Here is a 6488-nt window from a genome sequence, read left to right on the forward strand (position 1 = left end):
ACTTTGAATAAATAATTCCATTCTACTCTGTCAAAGGCCTTCTCTGCGTCTAAAGCAACTGCTACTGTTGGCGCTTTACTCCCTTCTACTGCATGAATTAAGTTAATAAATTTACAAATATTGTCTGTTGTGCGTCTTTGTTTAATAAATCCAGTTTGGTCTAGATTTACCATTTTCGGTACATACTCTGATAATTTGTTTGCTAATAGTTTAGCTATTATCTTATAATCTGTGTTAAGTAATGATATTGGTCTATATGACGCTGGTGCGAGTGGATCTTTCCCTTGCTTTAGTATTACTGTAATTATTGCTGTTTTACATGAATCTGGTAAGCTTTGTGTTTTATCAATTTGGTTGATTACTTCCAGAAGGGGAGGAATTAATAAATCTTTAAATGTTTTATAGAATTCTATTGGGAATCCATCCTCTCCTGGTGTTTTATTATTTGGTAATTTTTTTTATTATCTCTTGTATTTCTACTATTTCAAATGGTTCTATTAATTTATTTTGTTCCTCTATTTGTAATTTTGGTAGTTCAATTTTAGTTAAAAATTCATCTATTTTGCCTTCTTTCCCTTTGTTTTCAGTTTGGTATAATTGTTCATAGAATTCTCTAAAGTTTTCATTGATCTCCGTTGGATTATATGTGATTTGTTTGTCTTTTTTCCTTGATGCCAATACCATTTTCTTAGCTTGTTCTGTCTTAAGCTGCCATGCTAGAATTTTGTGCATTTTTTCCCCTAGTTCATAATATTTCTGTTTTGTCTTCATTATGTTCTTCTCCACCTTATATATTTGTAGTGTTTCATATTTTATTTTTTTATCTGCCAATTCTCTTCTTTTAGTTGTATCTTCCTTCATTGCTAATTCTTTTTCTATATTTGCTATTTCCCTTTCCAACTGCTCTGTTTCCTGATTATAGTCCTTCTTCATCTTGGTTACATAACTTATTATTTGCCCTCTGATGAATGCTTTCATTGCGTCCCATAGTATAAACTTATCTTTCACTGATTCCGTATTTATTTCAAAATACATTTTAATTTGTCTTTCAATGAATTCTCTAAAATCCTGCCTTTTAAGTAGCATGGAGTTTAATCTCCATCTATACATTCTTGGAGGGATGTCCTCTAACTCTATTGTCAATATCAAGGGTGAATGGTCCAATAATAGACTAGCTTTATATTCCGTTTTTCTTACTCTATCTTGCATACGAGCTGATAACAAAAATAGGTCTATTCTTGAGTATGTTTTATGTCCACCCGAATAATATGAATATTCCTTTTCCTTTGGGTGTTGTTTCCTCCATATATCCAAAAGTTGCATTTCTTCCATCGATTTAATTATAAATTTGGTTACTTTGTTCTTTCTGTTAATTTTTTCCCCAGTTTTGTCCATATTTGAATCCAAATTCAGGTTGAAATCCCCTCCTATTAATATGTTCCCTTGTGTATCTGCTATCTTCAAAAAAATATATGTGCATAAACTTTTGATCTTCTTCGTTAGGTGAATATATATTGAGTAGATTCCAAAACTCCGAATATACCTGACATTTTATCATTACATATCTCCCTGCTGGATCTATTATTTCCTCTTCTATTTTAATTGGCACCTTTTTACTAATTAGTATAGCTACTCCTCTTGCTTTTGAATTATACGACGCTGCTGTTACATGTCCTACCCAATCTCTCTTTAATTTCTTGTTCTCCAATTCAGTTAAATGTGTTTCTTGCACAAATGTTATATCAATTTTTTATTTTTTCAGTAAATTTAGCAGTTTCTTCCTTTTGATTTGGTTATGTATTCGGTTAATATTTAAAGTCATATAGTTCAGCGTAGCCATTTCATACTTTGTTTATCTTCCCTTTCCGTTTCTCCATCATCACCTTTCCTTCTTATCCATTTCTGCTTTCTTGTTTTGAACACTTTATAAGACAACATTTCTAAAACATCAAACATTTTCCTTATTCTCTTATTTAAAACTTCTTTAACCCCATTCTCCCCTCCCCCTCCTGAGTTGCCCTTTATCCCTTGTCGGGCAACCACATCTCCCCTCTCCATTTGGATTTGCGAATTCACTCGCAAACGTCAACTGATTTTGCAGTGACCGTAACTCCTCCCCACCCAGCCCCCCCGGAAAAGATTTCAATTTTCATATGTAACAAAGGTCACTCTTTTAATTCCCTCCTTATTCCCTGTCTTCCCTTTCCCTCCCTTATTAATTCTTGTCTATACTCTATATATTTTCCTCTAAATACGGATACATTCATGTATACACACTATATATATATACACTCATATACCCCCATACACACATACATATAGTTCGTGGTCATTTTTACTCTCATTACATGTCTTCATCTCTCTGCTTGTTTTGTAGTTGTTCTGCAAATTTTCGTGCTTCCTCTGGATCCGAGAATAGTCTGTTTTGTTGCCCTGGAATAACTATTTTAAGTACCGCTGGGTACTTTAACATAAATTTATATCCTTTTTTCCATAAGATCGTTTTTGCTGTATTGAACTCCTTCCTCTTCTTCAGGAGTTCAAAACTTATGTCTGGATAGAAAAAAAATTTTTGACCTTTATATTCCAGTGGCTTTTTGTCCTCTCTTACTTTCTTCATTGCTTTTTCCAATATATTTTCTCTTGTTGTATATCTTAAGAATTTTACTAAAATGGATCTTGGTTTTTGCTGCGGTTGTGGTTTCGGGGCTAAAGTTCTATGTGCCCTCTCTATTTCCATTTCTTCCTGTAATTCTGGTCTTCCTAGGACCCTAGGGATCCAATCTTTTATAAATTCTCTCATATTCTTGCCTTCTTCATCTTCCTTAAGGCCCACTATCTTTATATTATTTCTTCTATTATAGTTTTCCATTATATCTATCTTCTGAGCTAACAGCTCATGTGCCTCTTTAACTTTTTTATTAGATTCTTCTAATTTCTCTTTTAAGTCCTCTACTTCCATTTCTACAATTGTTTCTCGTTCTTCCATATTTTCCACTCTTTTTCCTATCTCTGATATGACCCTTTCTATTTTATTCATTTTTTCTTCTGCATTCTTAATTCTTTTTATCTCATTAAATTCTTGTAATTGCCATTCTTTCACTGATTCCATATATTCTTTAAAAAAGCTACATCCATTGTCTTGCCTTTCTCTTCTTCTTCCACTTCTTTCTGTTCTTCTTCTTCTTCCTCTGGGTTGACCATCTGTTGTTTCCTTGTTTTCTTTTCACCCTCTTCTTTCTTGTTGTCGTTATTGTCTCTGTTCTGCACCTGCTGCTGTGCTGCAGGTGTCTCTCTCAGCTGTGGAGATCGACTCCGCAGCGGTTCCCCCCTCCCGTCAGTGTGTTTTTTTTCATGCGCATCGCGCATGCGCGAGGAGTTGCGCTTGGGCACTTTTACTCGGCTCTGCGAGCCATTTTTGTAGTCCCGAGCCCGGGACTTCCACTGAACCGAGGGAGCGGACTTCTCTCTCCGTGGCGGGTCTCTTCGGACAGGTAAGGCCTTCACCTTCTTCTTCAGACGTTCTTTCTTCCTCTTTTCTTCCCGTTGTTTTCGACTTTTCTCTCTTCTCTGCCATTTTCTTCTCACCTTTATTTTTTACTTTATTATAAATTTTAATCTTGTACCTTTGTGCTTTGTGTGTTTTTTTTTAACTTTTCGGGAGAGGGCTGGAATTCCCTGACCGGCCACTCCTCCATCACGTGACTCCTCGGCATGGGCTTGCTTGATGAAAGGGCCTGTTACCGTGCTGTATGTCAAAATTTGAATCCACTTGCCTTCATATTCTCCAGAGCGGGAAGAGCCTTATTTGAACATCTCAGAAGGAGGGAGAGGCAGAGAATGACTTATTTTAAAAAGACACCACATGCTCCCAAAGCAGAAGACTTTCCTGGTTTTACAATAAAAATGTATATGCAGAGCCTGCCTTCTCCTGATCAGAACTAGGTACTGCAGGACAGTGTGTTTTCATTTTTAAAACCAAATGGGACTCCTGAGATTTGTGGGTGTTGTTCTAGTTTCAGGATGGCAGGATTCAAAACAAAAGCCAACCTTTGGTTAGACATTTGTAAAATGATCAACCTTTAAGGAATGTCCTTGCAAGGATGTCCCGATATTTTCTCCCCCATCCTTGATCGAGAGAACTTCCCTCGGAGAGAGGAACAGAGCTCCTTCCAGTCAGAAACCTCTTTCTCATGGGGTTCCCTTTTCCTCTTGCCAGATTTACTTTTGCTGCTCTCTCTGTCTATTAGTTTTTGTTCAGATGATGGGGTTGAATGCAAAGCTAAACATGCTGGAGAACCTCATGTGGTCATGCAGCAACCATGGTCAATAAAAGGCCAGGCCAAAAGCAGGGTTGTCCTTTTATTGGTATGGATTCTACGTGACCTGCTGAGGTTCTCCAGCATGTTTGTGTTTTGCAGATTGATTGTACCTTCAGTTTTGTGATGAATGTCTCAGAGGTAGCTATTCCCATTTCTGAATCACTGTTAAAACACGAAATGGTGGAGAAACTCAGCGGGTCAAACTGTGGATTTCATGTAGCAAAGATAAAGATGCAGAACCAACATTTTGGGCTTGAGCCCTTCATCAAAGTATGAAAATAGTGGGGGGAGGAGTTCAGTCCCAAAGGCAGAGGGTAATAGGTGGATAAGAGAAGGAAGGCACAGCAGCAAACAGGGGGAGGGTTGGCTCTGTGAATGGTGAGGGAAGGGGTGGAGAACTGGAGGAGAGAAGACAGAGGGAAGGGAGGGAGAACAGAGAGTGGTGGTAGCAGAAGCCGGAGAAGTCATCGTTAATGCCATCTGGTTGGAGAGTGGCCAGACGGAAAATCAAGCGTGGTTGATAGCATCAGGGTGAAACTGATGGGGATTTAATAGGTTCCAGGGAAAATCGGTGGGGGGTTGGGGGGGTGCGAGATTGCTGGGTAACCAGACCTGGAACAAGTGGCTGAATGGCTTCCAAAAATGACAGGGGATGTAAAATATGAAATTATTCTCCCATACAGTAGGCTTTAGGATGAGCTGATGCTCAGATGGATGGGAAGACCGAGGCCAGCCAGGGGTGCATTGCCACAATCAAATCCAAAGACAATAATGATTGAGGTTCCAGCCACAGATGAGCTGAGGTCGGGACAGAGCTCGGCAATGTTACAGCGGTGTAACCTGGACTGCATAACCTTTGGAAAGAGTGCCAGAGATTGTGAGGGATGTGTCTGGTTTTAATAATATTGAAGTAATTTGGAAAGTTCTTTTAAAGAAAAAGCACTGGTTGCTTCTGCTGCAAGGCTGCTGGGATCTCTGGGTCTGTCCCAGTTTGGCAATGGGAATAGCCCATGGCCCCCAGCACTGTGGGGGGGGGGGGGGTTAGTTTCTTCTCATACACATAAGTACAATGCACAGATGTACCAAAATTCTTACTTGTCCAACAAGTTTAATTTTTAATTTAGGTGATAACAGACCCTTCTGGTCCTCAATCCGTGCTGCCCAAATACACCAATTCACCTACATTTTGAAGGGTGGGAGGAAACCCACGCAGACACAGGGAGAACATACAAGGTCCTTACAGAGAGCGGCGGATTCGAATGCGGGTTGTTGGTGCTGAAACAGCGTGGTGCTAATCAATTCACTCACTTCCCCCATTTTCCACCATGGCCCTCCCCCTATACTCTTCCTACATATGGAGCAAAAATGCAGAGGAAGGGTCTTTAACGTGAAACATCTCTCTGCCAATGCTGCCTACACACCTCCCCGTCATTCTTATGCTCGTATTTCAGATTTACAATATTTGTAGTCTTTTTAATATTCAGTGGCGTTCCTCGACCACATGTTTAGTAAAAGGTCAAATATAATCAAGGAATTCCAATAAATTTTAATTCCGAATCAGAAACGGAATTTATAAACATATCACAAAATTTGTTGTTTTACAGCAGCAAACATTTATATTAACCACCTTACAAAGTAAATAAAAATTAGTTCAAGAAAAAGTGAGGCAGTGTCTGGTTCATTGTTCATTCAAGAATCTGATGGCGGAGGGGAAGAAGCTGTCCTTGTGCCGCTGAGTGCTTGTCTTCAGGCTCCTGTACCTTTTCTCTTATGGTAGCAGAGTGAAGGGGGGGGTTGGCTTGGGTGGTGGGGGTCTTTGAGGATAGAAGCTGCCTTTTTTAAGACACTGCCTCATGTCGGTGTCCTCGATGGAGTGGAGTCTGGTGCCTGTGAAGCTGCAGGCCGAGTTAACTACCCTCTGGAGTGTTTTCCTGTCCTGAGCATTGGCACCTCCATACCAGGCCAGTCAGAATGCCCTCCTCGGTACATCTGTAGAGGTTTTCAAGGTCTTCGGTGACAAACCAAATGTCCAGAAGATCCTCACAAAGTATAGCCTCTGCAAACGTGAAGTGCAGCACCTCTCAGTCCAAGAGCAGTCTCTCTCAAACAGCTATCAGGCTCTTGAACGACCCCTTGTTACCCTAATCAGGAACTGCTCCGACACGA

The sequence above is a fragment of the Narcine bancroftii genome, chromosome 12 (genome assembly GCF_036971445.1).
Source record: "Narcine bancroftii isolate sNarBan1 chromosome 12, sNarBan1.hap1, whole genome shotgun sequence".
Lineage (NCBI taxonomy): Eukaryota > Metazoa > Chordata > Chondrichthyes > Torpediniformes > Narcinidae > Narcine > Narcine bancroftii.